General features: G+C 40.3%; 1 long non-coding RNA gene across 2 annotated transcripts in view; it reads left to right on the plus strand.

Moving 5' to 3' along the window:
• Positions 1-15,715, plus strand: part of LOC129092812 (uncharacterized) — a 39,741-nt gene extending 24,026 nt beyond the window's left edge. Inside the window, exon 3 of one of the 2 annotated variants that reach the window (XR_008531267.1) lies at positions 15,327-15,715. This is a non-coding gene — a long non-coding RNA (uncharacterized LOC129092812). The remainder of the gene's footprint in view (positions 1-15,326) is intronic. The other variant, XR_008531268.1, reaches the window with a different exon arrangement.
• Positions 15,716-21,581: the final 5,866 nt, after the last annotated feature.

Genomic DNA, 21,581 nt, shown 5'->3' on the forward strand with positions numbered 1-21,581 from the left:
TTGGGCCCAATCGGGTTAGGGCAGAGAATCAATGCTCTAATACAGTAGGTGAGGTATGAGTTGACAGTAACTATGTAAAGCACACAGATATACAGAATCAAATTGAAAGAGAATACAGACAAAGCGAACCCATTAGAAAATAAATGAATGCATTGTAATGTTTACTCTCAAGGGAGAGACAATTAACCACAGGCTGCATTATTAGCATTGTCTAAAACTGGAACTGTCTTGAATTTTTTTTCTTCTGAATTTAAGAATAACATTTTAAAAATACATGAAAAACAGCCTTTGATATACCCATTATGATCTTGTTGCAGGTTATATGCACTCTTAAAATCACTACTCTGTCAACTACAATGAGATCAAGAAGGTTAATATCTGAGTTTCTGTTCCTTCCAACTGCTTTTAAAAAAGCCAAGCATGATCCGGTTCCTGGGAAATGAGGGGTCGTTTTAAATGCAGTTAGCACTGATGACACCCAGTGGAATTGTTTACCTAAATATGATTTTGTGATAAATGAACTCAAATGTGTCGTCGTCCTCCGTTCCATGTGTAAATCCTCTCGCCATCACTGCTGAAGCGGCATGAGGACAGGAACGGATTCCCTCGCTGGCCTGTGAACATCTGCTGGGCCATTTAGCAAGTTAATAGATCAGCCTGGAAAGAGAAAGAGAGGGAGAGAGCAGAGTAGGTGCAGGTGTTCCTGGCCAGAGCCAGAAGACATCAAACCAAAAGCCAAGGCCAAATCCACAAGAGCACAAGCTGAATGACTCACAGCATCTCACAGATAATAAAACAAGTATAAAGTTTGCGTATGGTGCAGGTGGGGGTATTTTGCACCGTACTCAAGAGAGACCAGGCACAGGCCTGTTAGGTAATTGGATGCATATGCAAGAAGGTAAATGAAAGAATTTTTCGAATATCTCTGTGGAATACCAAATGGGGACAGGACAGAAAAGGAAATTAAAAATTATTCGAAACAGATGGACTGTTCTTTGAGTTTTGGGAAATTTATTAGTGCAGTGAAAGAAATGTGTCTGTTTATTTTCTGCTGCCATGAAATGAATGACCTGCTGAGTTGTGCTTGTGTTAGTTTATGACTGCCTTGCCATTATTCATAATTTAGAATGCATTTATCGATTCATGATTTATTGTGATTTATTGGTGCCTGTCAGATTTCATTCAAAACTCCAGCCATGTTATTTCAGCAGCAGGCCCAGAGTTTATTAAAAAATATAAACAAAGTTGGGCAATATGCGGATACAGTTCCATTTGTACCTTATGTATAACAGTCTTGGCTGGATTCAAATGATGCCTCGCTGTAATGGATTTGTTCCTGTTATTTTCTTATTGCCAACAACAAAAAGATGAAATGTTCTAGTATACAATGCCAGTCAATGAACACTTTGTAATGGAAATGTCCCTCAAAGTTCAGACACTGTTTAAAGTTGAGTGTGGTCAGGTAGGAGCATAATATTAACAATTGATCAGGAACAGCAGCTATGCAATATGATCCTATCCAAGAGGATTTGTTAGGAAGCTGTTTTGTTCCTTCAGCAAAGCATCATTAAATCTACTGGCTCAGGTTGCTGGGAACATAAAGGCTAGCACTGATATTAACCCAACATATGGTTCAAATTTGGAAGAAATATCTCAAGATTAAAAGTCTCACAATATAAAAGGGTCAGCTCTGTTCAAAGTGTATACATTCTGTTATGAATTTAGCCCTACTTATGAGTTAACCTTTAATTTCCCCAACATGGCTGTCGGAGAAGCATTTTTCTAAATAGCTGCTGTTTATATGTTGGTCTCTCCTTTTGGGGATTCTACATTTTACAATTTGAACCTGAACAACGTTTGGTTAAATGGCTCACGGTGTACTTTTCTGATGGCCATCCGACTGAAAAAAGCTTAATGTGTAGCCCAGGTCAAGGAAGTATAAATACACAAATAAATGATAAATTAATTAACAGCATTTAATGGCGCAATATACAGGATTTAGCGTGTTAATATAGTTGCAAGGGGATATTTTGAATTTCCAGACATAGTGGAGTAATGTCCTCCGTCTGTGTGTTGTAATCCGAGCTTCACTTTGTTTCCATAGTCGGTCCGGAGCACAACACATTAGTGCATGTGATTCTCTCTGTTGTGCCCCAATGGCTAGCTACTGGCCAGCGCTCTGCACTGCACTCATACAGCAGGTACCGACATGGCTGTCAGCTGTGTTGCCGTATTTTGTACTGTTAGCGCTGTTAACACCGTTAGCTGACATCTGCCGGCTTAGCCTTAGTTAGATACCAGCAATTGAGTATGATGGTATTTCATATATGCGCATGAATGCAAATCCACCTTTGAAAATGTTTAAATCACGATCATGCTGCATTATGATTTGTCTCTTATTCTGGTTTTATACATCGTTGTAGTGTACATGAGAAAGTTGGTTTGTCCTCCTTATGCAACCTTGGAATAGAACACTAGTACATTTTTCTTTGTAAGGCCATATAACCTGAACTGCCTCCTTATTTATGTTCTTTACTGGCTCTTAAAACTACCAGTAGCTGCATCAGTCGAGCGACCAAATAATGTTCGTCATTACTTAAACCCACCCCGTCTTTCACGAAAGTGCCTCTAAAGTTTTTGGACCCTGATCTCGGTGTGAGCTGCAGAGACATTTTAAACTAGATTAATTTATGAGCATTGAAGCAATTGATGAGCAAGAAAAAGTCTGTTATTTGTGCTTTTACCTGAAACTTTTACTTGGCCTAGACTCTCTCAGAAAGATATGTGAAATCTCAATGACTATTGAGACTATCCTTGTAAAGATTATACCTAGAATTTGAGGAAAGTGGTGAGCCAAAAACATACTATACACCTTTTGTTAGGACGAGATGTACTATTGGAGGTATGAGACTCCAAAAGACTTTTCTTTTCTTCACAGATAAAAAAAAAAATTGCACGCTCATAAAATAAACAAGAGACAGAGAGAGATGTCTCAGTCTGAATCATTCGCCTCCTTTTCATATGTGCCCCTCAGAGCTGCAGGCCAAGAAGGGAGATATGTTGTGAGAATTGTGAGAACAAAAACAATTCTCACCTTGAGATAAACAAGAGGCATCACCAAGGCCTGCTCCCTTCCTGCTGTGCTCAGCGAACAGTTTCATCCAGGACAATGAGGAATTCAACCAACACTGGAGTTCACCCATTGTCGGTATAAATACAAAACTAGATCTAATGAGATCTGACAAAGCAGTGCGTAATGGGATTTGATGTCTGTGGGTGTAGATGAGGAGACAAAGTTGGAATCAATAGAACAAATAAAACAGATACTTGAAGCAAAAATCAAAGAAAGAGAGAAATCATAAACTTGTTTGCATAGTTGAATAAATGCTTTGTTCTCTTGCAACACAACAAAATCATCCAAGTATCATTTTGTTTGGTGAAGCTCTAAATGTCACGCAGCCTAAAATAGTTCTGCACTCCACTTAACTAATCCAATCAAAACCAAATGAATCTAGGTAAACCTAGGAGCAGGTACGGCCTCGTGTTTCGACTGCGATTATCATTAGTAAGCAGACACACCCTACCTTCACTGGACTGTGCCTGTTTCATCAGGATCTAAACCGAGCTGTACCTTTCAAGTCTCAGATCAGCACAACTGAGGGAAACAAACAAAACCCCTCCTGACAGCTCAAAAGCCTTTCCGTGTCTGTCTGAGGTTAGTGACGCTCCACGAGTTGACACACAGTACAGGAAACAATTGCTTCATTATTAAGAGGTGAAATAGTTTCAAAAAGACCTAGTTCGCTGCGCTGAGAGGGAATTAATAGGCTCCAGAATGCTGCTTCAAGTGAAGTAAATTAAGCTCATGGCTGACAAAATCGTTTGGTGATAGAGCTGCTTCTCTGTATTTTATAGGTCTTTGGCATTGCTGATGAAAAGGGCAGTGGCTGTTATATGTGGATTGACCCCCATTAGAATGGAAAATGATGAAACATAGTTAAATTGTGGGTAAAGCACTGGGGAAGTGTCAAATCAAGAAGTATAAATCAGACCACATATTACTAAACTGACAGGGAACAATTGGAATAAGGTTATATTTACAATATGTGACTAATGTGGAACTATCATAATATTAAATTAAAATGATAATTTTGACATTTTAAACCCAGATTTGTTTATTTTAATAATAATAATAATAATCTTTATTTATATAGCACATTTCATACAGACTAAGTAGCTCAAAGTGCTGTACATTAGAAAAAAGTTAAAGTAAAAGATAAAATCGATAAGATAAATAAATAAAAAATAGTAACAGAATAACAAGTTTGTACACAGAATAACAAGTTTGTACAGAGCAACAACAACAGGAAATTTCAGCATATCAATAAAACAGAAAAACATTATATATACATAGAAGTGATTGAGTACATAAAAGGGACTATGTGGAGGGCACCTAAGCGCTGTTATTGAAAAATGCTTGGTGAAATAGATGTGTTTTTAGCTGAAGCTTGAAAGAGTCAACTGAGGTTGCCTCTCTGATGTTTTTGGGTAGGCTGTTCCACAGTTTGGGAGCATATGTGAAAAAGGCTGCATCTCCAATTTTCCTTTTCGAGAGGTTTTGAGGAACTAGGAAACCAGCAGTGGAGGATCTTAGTGTTTGTGGAGGAATATAGAGCAACAGGGAGTTTGTGATGTAGGCTGGTCCTAAGCCATTTAGAGCTTTGTACACAATTAAAAGGATTTTAAAATCAATTCTGGAGGCTATAGGCAGCCAGTGCATTTTTTCAACAATAGCCAGCTAGTTGACATATTTTATACAGCTAGATGAATATGTGTTCGTATTTTGTCATTTGTCTCTTTATTTCAGTTTTACAAAAGTTGGTAGATGCGCACATTTGATGTCACATCAAATGTGCGCATAGTACTGAACTCAAATCATTGAGTTCAGTACTAAAGAGTGGGATTACATTGTTGACAGTGTTCTTTAGTCTATTTTGTTTGAACACTGTGACGTAATGAATCCTCTCAACCCACAGTTTTGTTTGGGTGCACTGTAATCGGATACAGGAGTTGCTCCTCTTCTGGTGCATGTCTGACAGAGCAGCTGCTCAAGGCGTGTTTATGGCCTCCAGTGGTCGATGCATTTGTCAGTTTGAACGGACCTCTGGGATCTGTATTATTGAAACATTCTTTTCATTATCATCAATAACCACCAGTGGTGGTATTGGACTTCCGTTGGAACTCGAGTGAGTGCCAATGTGGTTCCATATCTGTAAGCGTGATTGCTAACGTGTTTGTCACAAAACAATTTTTTTAATGATATGTAGGTTTTTTTTACAGCTTGTTATCCTGCTACCAAATGGCCAAAAAAACAATCAACGTAGGTCTGTAGATTTTTACTACAACCAACTTCATCAACAATACGTCCTCTCATTAGTCTATAATTTCATAGGTCACTGGACAATGACTTGAAAGCTGCCATTCACGTTTTAAAACTTGCAATTTGAGCTAATGCAAAAGTCCTACTCTGAGGATACCAAGCATCCAGTCAAGAGTTTAAGTTCCATCAAAAAGGTTATAATTAGTGACAGAATGTGCCAACCCTAATGCACAAACACAACCATCACTACACAACCCTCCAACTATCCCATAATGAATGAGAGGCTTGCTTGAATGGAATTGGCATGTCAGCGGGAGAGCAGGGCTTTGCCGCTGCAATGGATGCCAACATACTTAACCCCTCCATTTTAGACATTAGCTTCCACCACTGGAACTCCTGAGAGGGCTACTTCTGGAAACACTTTTCGTACCCACTCAGCTCCTAGCCTCTCCCGCGGAACGTTTGGCAGAGAGGAAGATCTTATGATTATACTAGCTTTTGTTTTCATCCTCACCGTGCCCGGATGGGTTTGGATTTTTAAGAAGTTCAAGATGTGGCAGACAGACGGGAGATAGAGAGAGAGAGAGAGAGTTAAGGTGAGAGGGAAAAGGAAGCAGAGTAGTGAACAAGGCCGTTTGAACTGAGAGTGTAATGTAGTCGGGTGGAATCTGTCACTCAGCTTATTGCATGTTGATGACTCAGGGTAGTTTCAGCTGTAAGCAGCTCCTGATTTATGGACAGACAGTGAACTCCTGCGGGCAGCGAGGTAGGGAAGGGAGGGAGATCACAGCCCCAAAACTGCAACAGGGCCTCCTTTTTTTAGAGAGAGAGAGAGAGAGCGAGAGAGAGAGAGACTGACTTCATTTTTCCCCATCATGCCAGACTGCTTTGCACGGCAATTAGCTGTGTCCTCATTTAGTTTGCCCCGTCCCAAAGGGTAATGAAAGTCATACATCATCTTCAGGGCTTGCTAATTATCCAGCTCAGTTGCAGGTAAGCTTTGTAACCATGAGAAGGCCCTGTCGCCCAGATATTTATTGCTCTTCCAATAAGCGGGTAAAAAAATACTCTCTTGAAAGGTTGCCTGCACCAGGCCCCTCACATCCTTGACATACCTTTTCGCGAATGTGCTAGTCAAAGGGGAAATGTCTCCATTCCACATAAATCATCTCTTTTGGTGTGGCAACAACATTTTTGGGCAAGGCAGTGTGCAAGTGCCTGAAACTGGAGAACATAAACATTTTGGGGGTCAGCTTGTCTGTGTTGATTTACATGCGGATGGTTAATAGAGGAAACACAAGTGAAATACAGCGCTCAATAATGGTATGGCTAGGGGGATTTGGCCGTGCCTGCTGTTTCAGTACCTATTATTGAAAGACATGCATGTTTGGATTGTGTTACTCAGCTCTGAAGTGCATCACAGTTTCGTTGTCACATTAAATATACTTATTTGGATAACAAACCCAAAGTATTTGAAGGTAATCTTGCTGTGTTTCTAATGAAGATGAAATACTTTTAAAATATATTTAATTCCAACCCAATTCATTTCGAAGGAATGAGAAATCCAAATACATTTTCCTCACACATGTTTATTTGAATTATTTTCTCCAATTTTATTTAAATGCAAAATATATATATCTATATATATATATATATATAGATATATATATTCTCAATGTGTGTGTGTGTATATATATATATATCTATATATATATATTCTCAATGTGTGTATATATATATATTCTCAATGTATGATTAGCTCCAAAATTGTTGAAAAGATAGGTACAAATGAATAAACTTTAAAATATTTTTATTTACTCTATACTTAAAAATGCTTAACTTACAGAGTATATCCACAGATATACTTGCATCATATGTATATTATAGAGTCTCAGAATGTTGTATTATTGTTTAAGAAATACAGGCAGGAGACTGTGAATACAGGGTGAAGGAAAAGTAGCAGATGGCAGAGTGGTCACTGCCATCCCGGCTGTGATGCGACTAAGATGGCAATATGTATCCAATGTGACGCCTGACATGTTTGGATGTTTGGGCCCACATCCGCTGTCAACCTACGTATACAGATGGAAAATCTGTCTTGGTCAACTGCTTGTGGCCTTCATTCCTTTCTGCCTTCACCGCTGTCATCTCCACCCTGCCATCCTATCCGCCTTGAGCCTGGCAGCTAGTGCAGTCTGGGTATTGGAGTCTGGAGAGCGCAGGGTGAGAGCTGGAGGCAGAGAGGAGACTAATTGTCAAGGTTATGCCTCGGAAGATGATTGATGTCAGGCTGGGCTTTCCTGTCAGCCTGTCAGGAGGCAGGAATGTTTAATGTTCTCATTATTGGTTACGCTGTTGTGTATATTTCTCTGTCAGCGCCGCCGAGCCATCTGAACTGCCAAAGCACTTCAAAGGCCTGCAGGTCATTTATCTTCCCCTGACGCTCCCAATGCTCAGCCTCAGCTGAGTGCCAGTGATTTGTTATGACTTGAGAGCTGGCTGACAGACAGGTCCTCTGTAAGGAGGGGGAAAAAAGGATTCCTTTTTGTCACACTGTGAAAACATCAATGTTCCCGTAATGGGCTACAACTGTCATTGCAGGCCAGCACCTGACAGTTGTGTGGCCTCACTAATTTGCAGTCCCGGTGACTTGCACTCTTCTCGGTTAAGAATTGGTTGTGGTGTGACATACAAACAGGCCGCCATCTGTTTTTCGCCACCATAGGGTGGGCAGAGGAGAGGAGGGAAGGCTATGCTAATTGAAGACACGTCGCCATTTCGTATTAATCATCGAGCCTACGTATCTTTTCTTTTGAAGTCAGGGCCGAGCGATGAAGGGGGAAAATAACTCCGTCTCACACGAAGACAGGGAGGAAGATATGGCTCAGGAAGGCTGTCCAGAAACATGGGTGGAAAAAGAGCGAAGGGAAACAGAGGATAAGAGATACAGGAAGGAGGTGGGGAGGTGGGGAGGAGGGACGTCTTACAGAGGAGACGAGCGGAGGCTAGAGGGGAAGAAAAGGAAGAGGTGAGGAAAGGGGAGGGGCATGGGTGAAGCGAGAGAGAGGGAAGAGAGGAAAATCAGATCTTTGTTTCCTTTCCCAGGCCGTGACATGATTAATCGTTTTCTTCTGATCTAATTTTGGAACATGAAAAACAGCACATTTGTCTTGAAGAAAAATGATGTGCCGCACAGTGCAGATGGAAATTTCAAGCCCTGAAAAAGATTAAAGTGAAATTCCACTCCTTAGACCTAATCATGAGTTGTAGATTATCCTGTCGTCTTAACCAGATGGTGGGTTTGATTCCCCGGACCCTTCCTCATATTAATGAATGCTAGACTGTTATATTTGACTTTGGTAAGTGAAATGTCTATCAGGCCTAATGGACTGCCAGCCAAACTAACACACGTTGCACCTTTCTATGCTCTTCCTGCATTTTTCATGCCTTCGACTGGTGCTCTATGTAGAACACTGTGCTTCCCCCTTCCATTTCTCACAGTGTTGTCGCCCGCCCTGCCTGCTAAATATTTTCACATAGAGAGTCGGGAACAAGAACAAACTTGTGTCCACAGCTAATTTCCTCCAATAGGTTAGGGCCATAACTCTGGACTTACAAGTGTCACCTGGGGCAAGCGGGGAAGGGAACTCAATACTAATATGATTAAGCTTCCAGTCAATATGACTGCATACACGGCAGTATGTTAACCAACCTAATTATGAGAGGGGTGATAAAAGGAGAGGAGTGGGTGGCCGGGCATTTCATCTCGGCACACATACGGTTGCCCCGTGGCACTGTCCTTTCCCTACCAGAGACCCTCTCACACACACACACACACACACTTGTGCACAACCACGCACACAAACAGCCTTGTATTTCATTTCGAGTAGAGCCCATTTTTCATTTGCCACAGACAAATTGGGTTGCACGATTAGCTGTAGCAAACTATCCACTGCTCCCGTCTCTAATGTAAAATGTTTAGAGGAGAAATGTATCCATCTGTTGCATAACATCTTGTTATGACATTATATTCCCATCAGAGTAGGATGATGACAGTGCACAATATTTATTAAGTAACAGTGACACTAATTTCAGTATCTGTGGAACTCTCCAAACCCAACTGCAAAAGAACTGACATCAGCTTTATTTAATGCTGCTATCCATTATTCTGTTGCTCCATCTGCTTACTTTAGGGGAACAGTCCCACCTCATGAAAATACAGAGACAAGTCTTTGGACGCTTGTGTGGGTCGTTTTGGCTGCTGGAGTACTTGGAGGCCTTTTCTTCCTTTTCATGCCTAAGCTAACTCTGCTTACATTTTGTCTCATAAGGCAAATCCAGTGTAATGCTGTCCACTTTCTGGCCCAGCTTTAGCCCTCCTGTCCATTTCTGGACAGCCAGACCTGTAAAATCTGGTAGTTGACGAACTCTCTAGGCAGGCTGCCACTCTCCTTGTTGGCTATAATAGAAAATGCAAATGTTTGGAGGACAATGTATGAACAGGGAAAAGACCAGGGGGAGCAAAGAGAAGGAGCCAGCAAAGAACTTTTATTCATGAATCTGCCAGGCGCAGACTCCAAACAACAGCCCCTTGAAACTTGGACGCCATCGCAAAACCACGAACATGAACTGAGGGAGACGGAGAGAGCACAATGCCAATATGTCACACGCTAAATAGTTTTAAATTAGAGCCTGTATACGCCTGTTGGAGACTACATTCATCATACTCAACGTTGGTCTGTTTCTTGCAACCCTGGCAGTAAGAGCTTCCACATGCCAGTGTCGGCGCTGGGGAGAAACAGAATCGGGTTATCAGCAGAAGTTTACTTGTCTTTAATCAGCCTGTAGCTAATTACCAGGCTTCCACACAGCGTGGCCACAAGTCATTAATCATACAGGGCGTCTGGGAGCTCTCAGCTTTGTCCCGGACCGCTGCAGCAGACAGGAGCTCCCTTTTCCATGATAGAGCTCTTTCCCTCTCTCTCTTTCTCTCCCCCTCTCCCTCAGAGCACAAATGCCTCTAGTGGCGATGGCGTCGGCCATTAGGGTGTAAATTACAGGCCTTGGCGTAGATACCCAAACAAAGACCCTCTGTTGTATTTCCTGTTTTTATTCCCAGCGGCCCTACGCCATTCTTCTCTTATTAAAGATAAACTCACAGTGAAATGCATATGCGCACCCCAAGATGTGCTGCTTGTCTGTGCTTCTTGGCAAGTACTGTCAGTCAACAAATCAGCGCAAGAGGATGATGTCAGCGTCTTAGTGGCAAACTCACTTGCTAGTTAACTTGATGGACGTAAGGTTCAATAGAGTCGCCATGGAGAATCGTGTGCTGGTAATATTTCGCAGTGAAAGTGGAGGTGAGAAATAAAATTGTCATTTAGCCAGACCAGGTGATACATCATTCTGTCTGCGCTGCAACGCCCTCGCTCACCAGTGACTAAATGGGCCTGGACTGTTTTCAAATTACAACAGAGGTGCTGGGAACTCCACAAGGACCCATCCGTGGCGCTATGACGGCAACATTTTGAATCTGCCTTCCACATAGCTAAAAGGTTCATCTACGTGACACTCGGAGACAGATTTTTCTGTTGAAATTTCCAATGGTTACATCCAGACGGCAGACGGCATGTGTAAAATAGCAGGACAACAAGAATGAGGGGGAGAAGGAGACGAAGGACATGGACAGAGAGATAGAGAGAGAGCAGACAGGATGTCTGCTTCCATCACTCTGATCCCTCGGACAGCTCCATTCACCGTCCTCCATCACTCTTTGACAGGGGATATTTCCTTCGACCCAACTCTGTTTCCGTGCTACTGAAATTCCATGCTCAAATGTACACATACAAGCATCATTCCAAAGGAAAACATCTTTGAAAGGCACTGGCAACTGCAAAGTGAAGCTTTCAGCTGCTTTTCATGCTACTGCATGACAAACTCCCATGGTTGGCTGAACATGTCCATCGACCAGGTGGAACAAAACATCCCTTTGTTCACCTTGGAGGTCAACCTGTTTCCCATCACGGATAACACTCACATGTAACACAAAGTGTGTTCTGTTAAATTAATTCTTAATGTTGGATGTGCAGACTTTTGTCAGGGAAAAAAAGAAGGTTGCCATATCCTCCTTACTCTTCAACTATTTGAGCACAAGGTTGTAAAGACAGACGGTGCGTCATGTAAAAGTAAAAGACTGGCATCAAATGAAAGATTGTTTAAAGTCAGAACTGCCAAATCTTTATGCCCATCATTTATCTTGTTACCAATAGATCAAATTCACTTCATGGCAGAGTCATAAAAATGTATGAGAATGTAAATGACTGAGTGACCCATTCATCTTGTTTAAAGTGGCAAATGTAACATGCTTCTCATCCTGAGTGATAAACTCATACTTCACTCTTTTATGAAGGATTCATTGTTGATGGTGAAACATCCTGAATTTCATTACGGCGGCAGGTAGACAGGCTCTGCCAAGGTACCCCCGCTGCAGTACAGTATGTGTAAATCACTCCAGCTGTCTTCTGCCAAGGATAGAGCAGGATGCAGTTTTTTATTTTGCAATAAGCTAAAATCCGCCCTCAACATTTTCTGCAGCCATTTTTGTTAAAGCTCACAGTGTTTTATCCAAAAGTCATACTGAATGCTCGCTTTTTTCAAAGCCAGTTCACCCCTTGAAAAAACACGTTGGTATGTGACATTTTCACTTCATGTGTTTTTCTTTGATGCTGTTTCCTGAAAAGTAACATCAATCACTCCGATTTCCTCATGAGAAGAAAAAGTACATGTGAGTGACTCCCATTTGGCTTCCTCGACCTGAAAAGTTGTATTTTGAAAATCTCAGCGGACGAAAGAAATGCAATCATGCCACTAAAACTCAATATTTCTGCTGGACACAGAGAGTGGTGAGTGAATCAAAGGGCAGGTTTTCCCCTCACAGCAACCCAACCACCCTCACACACACACACACACACACACACACACACACACACACACACACACACACACACACACACACACACACACACACACACACACACACACACACACATTCAGAGTGCTCACATGCGCTCAAATACGCATGCACACATGCTCCTAGACAGAAACATACACACATTAGTCGACAGGGCAGTACACTGAGGTGGTTTATGCTTCTTGTCAGTTGGAGGGCGTGATGAAGTAATGATTAATATGGGGGGAGTTTGGAAATGTAAATCTGTGCTGCAGCACAAATAAACCAGGGGGGTTTCTGGGGATGATTAAATGGACATTTCACAGTTGATTGAGCATGCAAAAAGTCATCCATTTCCCCCTAACTCTGTAAACAGAAATGGCTACCCCCCTTTCCTGTGAAGTATATGATGGTCGTTGTGGTTTTATATGCACACACAGGCCATTGAAGACGAATGAGTGGTTGAATTTATACAACCACTGGGATCTCCTGATTAGGTAATTTATATGGAGGACAGGTTTATAACTGCTAACTCACCGTCATGTCCCGCAACAATTACTTCTGAAATCTGGCTGTAAAAGCAGACAGTAAATTCTGCATTTTTCTTTTGCTGTCATCAGAGCCTATAACCTGGGATCTGATTTTCAATAAATCTTTTTATTTTTTTATGAAATGGAGTGCAATTATATCAAGAGAGAGAGATTTTTAAAATTGATCCAAGTAGTGAGGAGTGGCATGTATACTGTCTATCTAAGACTGCCCTCAGTGGCCCCTGTGAATCTCAAAAGCTTCCAATTTACAGTATGTGTCGCACATTTTTGAGAAAATGTGTCTTCTCTTAATGGGTCAGGAACTAATCTACTGAGGGTGAGAGGATAAAGACATGTTTACACAGAATAACATAAATTCACATTAGCACTGGATGAAGACTAAAATCTCAGTAATTAGATCAATATATGACAAATAGGGTAAAAGAATGACATGGAAACTCAAACAGGAGTAAAGAAAATCAAGACTGAATTTCCATTAGATGTCATGTAAACTCATGCTACCTCACTTTGCATATACCGATAAACATGTTACAGCTGCAGGCTACAACCCTGATCACAAAGCCAAATACAATCACTGAAAGTATACAAGACTGTAGTTTGTTTTGCTGTTGACCCGGTGAGCTTCACTGTCATTGTCTCCAGAAATGATATTATCAGTTGCAGAGTAATAAAGAGATATTAAAAAAACACATGGAGGTATAAAATATCAAATTTGACAAGAAAGAAAGTATTTAATTAAAAGAAAGCAATACCATTAGTACTGTGGAAAATACATATAGTTAGTTTAAAACATAAATCTGGTAATAAAAATAGATATGGAAGTGTGTAATATACTACAACTGATATTAAGTAACAGCAGTTGAAAATTACAAAGTCAGAAGGTCATCCGTGATTTTACTGTTATAGTTAACAGGAAAATACTTTGGACATTTGACAGAAAGTAAAGTTCTCTTTGGCTAATGTCTTGAAGACCCAGGAGTTTTTGGCTGAAGCACAACAAACTTAAAATGTAATGTTGTTGGCATGGCAGACAAAAACTCAGAGACAAGTTGGTCAGTAGACCAATTGGCCATTTTCATTTATATGATTTCAGATTGCATAAGTGATTGGATCTTTGGAAAGTCTAAAGAGATCTTGGTTGGCAGATTATTCATCTGAACCAAATGTTCAAAGCTGCAAACACTCTCTCTGATGCGTCTGCCATATTACTTATTTAAAATAAGAGCGTAACATGGTGTAATTCTCGTTTGTCGTAACTGCTAAATAATTATGAGAAATCACACTTCTCAGCTACTTTCTAGTTTACTGTAGGGTGGTGTCAGATGGAAAAAAGAAAAAACATGGAAGTTACATTAAAACTTATTTAAAGTTTAACAATGTGGTCCAGCGTTCATAGAAAATTGGTTTCGACATCTCTCTCGGTACATGTTGGTTTGTTCTGGACGGCAGCTGGTGAGAAGTGGATGTGTGCTATTAACGAATCCTCTGGTTGGGGTCCCACCCCAGCATGGCTGCTTGTAAATGGCACTCTCTTATGGAGACAAATCACCCACTGGTTAGGGTTTCAATGAAAGGGGATACAGTTAGAGTACATAAATATAGCCGTAGGAAACACCACTAACCATGTGATACTCAAACGATAGACTTTTTGTGGCCATAAGCCAAGTTTCACTCCGAAGAGACTCAGCCACCAGACCAGCTAAAAGCTCACAGTATACAGTGTATATGGAAATGAAATCTGTGGCAGAGCCTGGGCTCAGATAGTTTTCAACAAGCACATTTAGCTGAACAGATGAGCCGGATGAACCATGGAATAGCCCTCAGAAAATACAACCGGGTGTGTATTGTTCTGCGATGTCTAGAAGGGCTGCACTTGGATTATAATGTGTATTTCAGCCAAATAGAGTCAAAGAGATATTTGTATAGGAACTAGAAAGTAATCAGGAAAGATAGGATCAGAAAGATATATCCCTGTGGGTGCTTATTAAATCCTGACACACAGAATAGTGTTTGTGTGGAATTAGTACAAAAATACTGTAATCACAGTTAACAATAACACTTAACATACGCATTACACAAGATTGAACTGGATGTTAGTATTAATGTTATGGACAGGGATTAAGAGTTTGTTTCCCCATTAGTGACTGTATGTGATTAAATGGGTGATCGAGTGTTTGATTGATAATTGTATTAAATTAAAAGCAGTTTCTGGTTGTCTTCATAGCTGAAAAGATGCCTACAGTGAAATCAGTAGTCTCTGTCCTCCAATGTGATCAACTTGAACTCCTGACAGACAGCGGAGCAGTTTATCATGAGACAGTATATCACACAGCTCATGGATCAAATTAACAATTAGAGCTTTGAAGTTCACAAGATTTAAGAAGAAAAAAAAGCATTTTGCATCTCACATGGTTGACTTACCCATCATCTTCATATTCGTTCACAGCTGTCACATTGACTCTTTCTTTTCGCCAGGAACAAGGGGATATTGTTCTATCGCTCCAGAGTGAAAGCATGCAGGCACTCAACCTGTCGAAACCATGCTGGGCTGTGTTGAGCTCTGAACTGGAAAATGCTGGCTGCCTCCCTGCAGCTTTGGACTATCTGAAGCAGTGGTTCTCAAACATTTTCATGTCACAGAACCCTGGATAAACACACATTAAGCCAAGGACTGCAGCCAATAAGATAACATCCCCTTGACTGCCATCTAATAAAATCCTTTCCTTAATGTTGAATTGTATAACCATCTGTGTGCATCAATCATCATGCTGATACACTGAGTCTACATGAGAACATTTCTAATAGTTAAAATACTCTTTTATAACTTTTATTTAAACAAACCACTAGTCTAAATGAAATGAATGTCAATAGCAACTGATCCTTTGATGAGTTCTGAACCTCAAACGCTGATTGGCCAATGTTAGCGTAGCATCAACCAGCTCTGACCAATGTCCGACAACTAACGGGCTCTACTCAGTAGACTCTTGTGTACTTCATTTCAGATTTTGGTTTCTACTAAAGACCTGTGGAGCACAATAGCTGAGTAGGTTACCACATAATCAAATAGTGTTAGCATGTAATTGCTACGCTAGCTACTGAAGGTATACTAAATGTATACACGTGCTGCTTTTGCTTTTTAATGATTGTAACAGTGAATAAAGACCGACATGACTTTAGAGGTGTTGTTCCTTAAGCTCATTGTTGCCAGCTGATGTGGTGGTTCACTTTTACACTTTGATCTGTAGGCTTTAGCTGCTATCTTTATCTTTTAAACTCATTTTTTGCTGTTAAATCAGTTTTACATCCTGGTTATGTCCCTCATATGCATTTTATAGATACCTCTGTCTGCTTCTCTCTGAAATCACTTTTTAGTTTTTACAAAAATGTGATAATATTTATTCAGGGAGTGCCGTTAGTGACAGTGTGGGCTCCATGGTAGCTCAAACAGCCTGACGGAGTAGCAGCTGGGGGGCTGGCTTCACAAATGGTCAATTGTGAGTTGAGCAAGTGTACATTCATCAAGCAAATGGGTGGCCCAATTGTTATCAGAGAGCATAATCGACAGGTGCTCTAAAGTAAACACTGGGATGATTAATCGTTTGCATATCAAGCCTCCTTTGCCAAAAAAGTATGTTCCAAATTCAATGAACTGCCAGGGACATTAAACATTAACAGAGAATAACATAACAAAGAACAATACCTTTTGATTGGCGGCATCCAAGTTTGAATGTCATTGTAATGAGTAATATTCTTTGGCTTTGTTTGCAAACCAATAGAATGGCCACCCACATAGAACCGACAGCGTGCTTCTTTGAACTAGCATTTAGACTGACAAACACAAACATTTGCCAAAAAACAAACCCATTCAATATTCATAATAGGGCTCCCATGTGAACACTGAGGGTAAATCACACATCAAAATTTAAAACAGATCTATTTTTTATAAGCACTATATCAGATCGCTCGTATTACCTGTGGAGCCCTGGACTGAGGCCTATTCACAAATGCACACACAAAGGACACGACACATTCAGCTGCGCCTCGGCTGCTCCTGGTTATGCAGTGTTTCATGACACCCTGTTTGCAGTGAAGTACTGAGCAGCGTATTAATCAGTGCTGAGAGGTCTCCCATCCATCCAGGCATATGGCTGCTTGCCTGTGGAACATTTTAAAGGCAAGCAGGTCTATACAACAACCATTAAAAGCACACAGAGCCATATCCCTGTAAATTATTTAGCTGGGAGAGGGTAGTAAATCAGTGTGAGTGTCATATACTGAACATGGCACATGCCGGAGCGAAAAATGCATACAGAGCGACTATTCACACTTGGCGCTGAGCATGGCATTTAAAACCCCGTGTTGTCCGCCATCTCTCCACAGCCCTGTCAACTTCAGTCACAACTAATTCATTGAAGTTGATTATGAATGATCCATTTTGGGAATTTGTACAATTGCACTCTGCTGAGTATTGAGCTTGTGTACACTGGAAGCGGGGGCTTCTGTTATGTTTCAAATCAATGCTTTTGTTTTTTACATTGTTATTTCAAAACATGAGGCAAGCACTCTCCAGCACACCTTAAATGGAAATTTATGTTCAGTTTTAAACATATGATAAACAGAACACTGACTTGAGGCTTTTTGTGGAACTAATGGTTATGCGAAGAAAGCCTTGCTGAAGAAATGCCAAAGCCTCCACACCCCAAACTAAACATTTTGTATTTTAGCAATAATCAGTTTTCCTTCACACAGCTATTCAAATATTCCATTTGTAATTTTTCGAGGCAAGAGTTATTCCTGAATGTCGGTGCTTGAGATCTGGCTTGTCGAAAGACTTCACTGTGACTGACACACTCATCAAAATGAGAATCCTTCTAGCCTGGGGGAACTGTGATACCTGTCAAATGGTGGATATCTTTTAATGTTCCTGTCTCAAATGCATGTCAGAGCAAATGCCAAGTCATAACATCAGTTATTACCTGGATGTTCAACGCCTGATTCCTCTTATTTACCTTAGGTTTCAAAAGATCCCTTCACTTGTCTTTCCCGCTTTCTTTGTGGTGAGAATCATCCCAGTGACAGTTTTCTATCTTGAAATTTTCAATAGATTTCATCTGTTTATTGTTTGATTGACTCCCTGTGTGCGGCGGTGTGTGTGCATGTGTAAGTTATGTGTGCTTCTTCTCTCATAATGTTTAACCTTATAGGTTGATAGCTTGCACCTTGAATAAAATTAACTATTACTTACAGCAACATCAGAACACTCTCCAGACTCCTTTGTGCTGTGCGACCTCAGGCTTACTCATATACTGCCTGTCTATAGGGGGAGCCGTTCAGCATATGACTGTCAACACTTTTGGCTTTCAAAAAGCTCTGTAAAGTCAAATTACATGAAAAAAACCAGACTAAAACAGTTGCACTTAATCCAAACTCTAGGGGATGCCGAGCATTAAACATTAAAACATACTGTTTAAATACTGTGGAATGTATGTGTGATTTTTAGCATTTAGCTTGTTATTTAGAGGGCCTTCTCTGCAGCAACCAAATTAACTAATTAAATATAAATAATTAGAAACAACGTCACTATGTCCAGTACCGCAGACAGCAGACCCTGGATCATGTGGTCTGCAGCTTCGACTGTCTGTCTGACTCTTTGAATTTCTGATTGACTTGCCACAGGAAATGAAGATAGACAGCAGAGGTCTTCTTCATCTGTCACAGGACATGGTGCATTTGGATAGTTGTAGGAGATATTTTTCAGTCTTATCACCACCTCAGGACCCCTCAGTATGGGGCTACTATGACTTTATACAGTCCAGCACTATCTGGCAGATGTGTGGAGTTAACACATTTTAATGACAAGATCAGTTAGCTCCTAAACAAAATGTGATATCAATACCTGGATACCTATTATTCTCATTTTTCCAGTAAAGATAATATGCAGTAGTTGTATTGTCAAATTTGTCCTTAAATTCATATTATCTGGAAGGAAATACAACAGAGCCTTTCTTGATTTCCTTAGACTCTCCTTTTACACAATAATGTGGCCTACTATTTTAAATAAGCAACTGACTCCAGAAGGAAAAAACAGAGTAACTTGCTTGCTCAGCATACGGCCACCTACAATGCTCTCACTACAACTTGTGTAGGGCAAAATACAACATAAAGGGAGGAGAAAAACAAATGGATTGTAGGTAGTTTAAGGTTCAATTTCTCAGTTAACACTAAAATGCATTAAAGCAATAAACGTGATGCGAGCCCCCATATTTCCTGGGGCTGCGTTGCTGTATGTCTGGCTCAATCTGTCTCCCAGTCAGGCCCATTAGTCTACTGCGCTCCCTTCTTAATACGCTCGGCTCCCCCAAATGCCTCAGATCAATGTGGGATACATCACAGCATCATCATTTACTGCATGTGGATGAGCTGAGAAATGTCCCCCTCTCCTCTTATTTCCTTGGAGAAGTCTCTATTGAAAGTCATATGGGCACAGGCAGAGAGAAGCAGTTTGGTTTGGGGTTGTCGGTGTGCAGGGGAGGGAATTGTTTTGGTCCACTGACAAGAATGAATTGCTGGAGTAATGTGGAGGCTGGTAATAGTTGAATAGTTTATATCAATGTGATAAATATAGCCCTCATAAATCACGTAAGTGTTATATATTGCTGTTTTTCACACTTGGCTCCAACCAGGAAACTCTGGAGAATATCATAGTGGAGTGTATACAGAAAGTTCCGGGTATTCATAGTTTTTTTTTTAAATTTGATAATGGTCCTATGGTGTTCCAACGTTACACAGGGAAATATTAATGCTCCCATATGGTTCTTTACAGGTTCTGTTTCTCTCAAAACAGCTGCTGAGGTGGGAAATGGAGGCAAACAGAAAGGCAACTGTTTATATACTCCCTAACTGTTTTTCATTTAAGGGAAATAGCTATCCTTTAGCAGAGAACTCACCTGATAAGAGAAGCTTTTAGTGTTATAATCGTGTTACTTTGTTAAGTGGGGATGTATTTTGAATAAGCACCCATGTTTGCTGTGCCAGAGAAGTTGGAGTTTGCTGGAAAAGTATGCTAACCTTAGCATATCACAGCAGAAACTATAGCCACCCAACACCACTGACAACCAATCCCCCATCAGCCAAACCTCATGAGTACAACTGCCAAAAAACGGGATGAGGTCTTATAATTTATCTTTTGCTTGTTTCCACTTTCCTTGAACTTGACTCAATCTACGCCCACTTCCGTTTGTGTTTTTATTTGAAAATCCCTTTGAGAATGTGCCTGAACTTGCTGCATCAAGCTATTGGTCTTAATGCGTAGGTGGATCAAGCAACGAGGACACCTACGAAGCAAGATTTTCCAATAAAGACAGGTCATGAAGCCAAATAGTCACACCCTTCCTCAAAGCCAGCACATGTTGTGGATATACAGCACTGTCCATCAAAACATTCACCCAGCAATACATGATATGTCAGCTATAATCAATTTTAGTGTATATTTTTCCTTTTATTATGTGATTTAGTGTTTGGGGAGAAACTATTATGTCCCATTCAACGTGTACAAATCTGCATTTGTTTACATGAAAACTCCACAGAGTAACTTTATAGCTTTAATGTAGCGCTCAGTCCCAGCTTGTTTTGTCCTCTATTATACCAGCATGCAAATATTTTGAGATTTGAATAAGTTTTTAATTTTTCATTTGTTTATGTGTTTTTTGCTGAGGTCGTGAATGACAAGTCCTGCCCTGTGATGCCAGGTAAACTTTATTTTTATTTATTATATCCTCTAACCTTCAACACACACATTGGTGCACCATTGCAACCATCTCCGTGTTCTTTATTTATTATAAATGATTTATAATTTGTTCCATATAATGCTATCTCTCATTGTAATTTGCATTATTTCATTTTCTTATGGTAATTTGTATTGCCATGTGAGCAAGTGCAATATTTATCTCCAAACCAATTTCACTCAGTTATCAGCAATGTTTTTATTAATACATTTATTTTATACTGCATGGTCATAATATTTTATACAATCGAATGACATTTGGTTTGTGTTTTTGCGTCAATAGCAATCACTTGGTAAGAAAATTTGAACATCTAAACAGAATACAGGAGGTGGCTGAGGTTTGTGCACGTCTGGTGGAATTATGTATTTTTACTTTTTCTAGCAACAATCATGGATAAACATTGAACTAATTCTTTAAGAACCTTTAGGTCTTCTAGGCATTTCACCCCCAAAAAAAGAATACCTCCAAATTCACAAGTCAAACATGAACCAGTTTTAGGGGCCTTTTGTTGTTGTGCATAATACAGTATCCTCAAATGTAGGCCTAAACTGCAGACACCCATCCCAATAATACAGACAATAACATTGAACTTAGTTTTATGTAAAGTCATCACTGAGTATTAAATGTTAAATGTATGTTCCCTGGAGAGATATCAAACTGAAGAGTATTGACCAATCAGTATATCTTCATGCAATACAACAGAAGACCAGGGTTTATGCAGCTAGTAAGCATGTGAGTCATGGTAATTGGTGGCCCCCACCCATGGAAATGACATCATGTACTCATACTGTCATGTAGGCCGCTGACACACTATGAGGATTTACTCACAGAAGGGAGAGGACAGCAGAAGACAGCAATTATGCGGTGCACTGAAACCTCGACTTGTCAAAAAAACTTGGAAAGGCAATGCCTCTATC

Source organism: Anoplopoma fimbria, chromosome 6 (genome assembly GCF_027596085.1).
Source record: "Anoplopoma fimbria isolate UVic2021 breed Golden Eagle Sablefish chromosome 6, Afim_UVic_2022, whole genome shotgun sequence".
NCBI lineage: Eukaryota > Metazoa > Chordata > Actinopteri > Perciformes > Anoplopomatidae > Anoplopoma > Anoplopoma fimbria.